Source organism: Melanerpes formicivorus, unplaced genomic scaffold (assembly GCF_026170545.1).
Source record: "Melanerpes formicivorus ecotype bairdi unplaced genomic scaffold, bMelFor1.0.p_v2 SCAF_240, whole genome shotgun sequence".
In the NCBI taxonomy this organism is placed as follows: domain Eukaryota; kingdom Metazoa; phylum Chordata; class Aves; order Piciformes; family Picidae; genus Melanerpes; species Melanerpes formicivorus.
In genome coordinates, this window is record NW_027142592.1 from 117,501 (window position 1) to 120,000 (window position 2,500).

At 77.3% G+C, this 2,500-nt stretch overlaps 1 non-coding gene across 1 annotated transcript; it reads left to right on the forward strand.

Moving 5' to 3' along the window:
- The first annotated feature begins 2,040 nt into the window (after positions 1 to 2,040).
- LOC137458329 (5.8S ribosomal RNA) lies at positions 2,041 to 2,193 on the forward strand. The gene has a single exon (XR_010991692.1). It is a non-coding gene; the product is annotated as a 5.8S ribosomal RNA (ribosomal RNA).
- The last annotated feature ends 307 nt before the right edge of the window (positions 2,194 to 2,500 follow it).

The following is a 2,500-nucleotide window of genomic DNA, read 5'->3' on the forward strand; positions in this document are numbered from 1 at the left end:
GCGGGTGTCGTCGAGCGGGCTCTCCCGGGCCCTCGGCCCGCCCAGCCGCGTCGCCGTCGTCGCCGGCCCTGCGCCGGTCCGCCGCCGGGGCCGCCGTAGCCGGGCGCTCGCCGCGCGGCGAGCGCGCGGCATGGGCGTCCCCAGCCGCGTCCCTCCTCCCCGAGCGCAGCGCCGGCTGACTGAGGGAAACCCCGGGCCTCGGGCCAGGCCAGGGGCGCGGTGGTGGCGGCGGACGTCGGGCGCGGCCCCCGCGGGCGGACGCTCCCCCCGACGGCGGCAGTGGGGGGAGGCACCCCCGCGGGGCCTTAAGTCTGGTTTCCCTCACCCCAGGGTCAGGTACCTAGCGTTCCGCGCCTTCGTCCGCGGCCTTGCCCTACCGCGGAGGAAGCCGGGCGGCGGTTTAAAGACCCGGGCGGCTCGGCGCGCCACCCCCGGATGCGGGGGCGAGCGCGGGGGCGGGCGGGTGCCTTCAGAGGGGCGGGGGTTGCCCCCGCAATGCCTCTGGCTAGGTCCGCCGTCGTCGCGCTCGTCGTCCTCCGGGGGCCCGCCGGGCCGGGGAGGGGACTCTGCTGCCCCCCCCTCTCTGCGGTCCGAGCGCTCGGCCGGAGAGAGCCCACCGCGCGAGGTCGGCCGTGGTCCGGCCCGCGCCTCGCCTCGCCACGGGCGTCCCCGGCGGCGCGTTGAAGCGCGGGCTTCTCGCGGGCCGGGGCGGCGAGCCCCCGCGGTGGGGGCTGGCCCAGGGCGCTTCGCCCCCGCCGGGGGTTTTGTGCGGGCGCGTTGCCGCGGCTCGGCGGCGGCGCCTCTTGCGGCGCGGGCCGCTGCGGACCTCCCGGTCCCTTTTCCCTTTGCCCAGGCCCCAGAGCGGGGCCCCGGCGAGCTGGCGCCCTCGGCGGTCTCGCGCTGCCGGTTCCCCCCCGTCCGGGGCCGGTTTCGGGTGGCGTGACCGCGTCCGAGCGGCGGCGGGCGTCGCTCGGCGTCTCCGGCTCCGGTCCCTCGCCGGAGGGCACCCTGCCACCGGCTGCGGCTGTCCCGGTCCCGGGCCCTGCCCGCGGGCTTCCCCGTTCGCCTTCCCGGCGCGTGCCGGGTGGGGGACGGGCGGGCAGCCGGGGGCGTCCCACCCCCGGTCTCCGCGTGGAAACGGGGAGAGCGGGGGCCCGCCCCCCGGCTCAGCGCCGTCCGCTGTCCGCCTGGCCGCGGGGCCACGGAAGGGGTCGAGCGAGCGAAGCCGGCGGCGCGGTGGCGCCGGGGGAGGATGGAAGGGGCTCGTGCCGCTGGGGTTTGTCGGTCGGCGGGTGCGCCGCCCGGCGAGGGCCGGCGGGTCGCCGCGGCGGCGTCCCACGTGGGCTCGGGCTTTCCGTCTCGCAAGCCGTTTTCCGTCCCCCGCGGCGGGGGGGGTTCGGTGGCGAGAGGAAGCCGCCCGAGGGCGCGAGCCGGCCGGGGCTCGGCCCCGGGGCCAAAGCGGGGGAAAAGAAAGTCCGGGATGGGCCGCAGCGGTGGCGGCGTTGGAGGGGCCGGTGCGGAGGCGCGCGCGCGCTCTCCTCCGGCGGGGTTGTGCGCCCGGCCCCCCTCGCTCCCCGGGGCGGGGGGGGGGGGGTCTCCGCTGCCTCGCTTTGTGGCGTCTCCGCGACGGCACGGGGCGGCCAGCGAGAGACACACCCCCCCCCGCCGTTGGGTGGGGAAGCGAAGGGGGTTTTCTTTCCCCGTGCACGCGAGGCGAGGCCGGGTTCGGGGCACGTTCCCGGCGGCGCGCGGCGGGCCTCCTCCGCGCCGAGGTCGGAGCGAGCCCGGGCGCCTGGTCCGGCCCCGAAGCGCCGCAAGGTGCGTTTTTCCCTCCTCGGGGGAGGGAAAAAAGCCGGGAGCGCGGGCTCCCCGCCCCTTGCTTTTGCCGCTTCGGGGTTTCGTTTTATTTTCCCCCCCTCTCCTGTGCTTGTACGGTCAATGTGAGGCGAGCGGCCGCCGTGCCGCGCTCTCCGAGGGGCCGCTCCTTTGCGAGCGGTCCCGGCCCCTCCGCGCTGGCGGGGCGGTGCCGAAAAGCCAGACAACTCTTAGCGGTGGATCACTCGGCTCGTGCGTCGATGAAGAACGCAGCTAGCTGCGAGAATTAATGTGAATTGCAGGACACATTGATCATCGACACTTCGAACGCACTTGCGGCCCCGGGTTCCTCCCGGGGCTACGCCTGTCTGAGCGTCGCTTGACGATCAATCGCCGCCTCGGTGCCCGCCGAGCGGCGCGGCTGGGGTCGCCTCGCAGGCTCTCCCCCGGGCGGGGAGGGGCCTTCGTCCCCCTAAGTGCAGACTCGGGGAGCGCTCCGTAGCTCCCCGCTCCCGGAGCGCCCGCTCTCGCGGAGTTCGTCCCGCCGGGGCTTCGCCGGCAGGGGTTCCCCGTTGGTCCAGCGACGCCCGGTGGGGCGTTGGGGGAGACGAGAGCCCGGTTGGGGGAGGAGGCGCGGGCCTCGCCCCCCCCGGCACTCCCGCGCGGGCGCGGCTGTCTGCGGGTG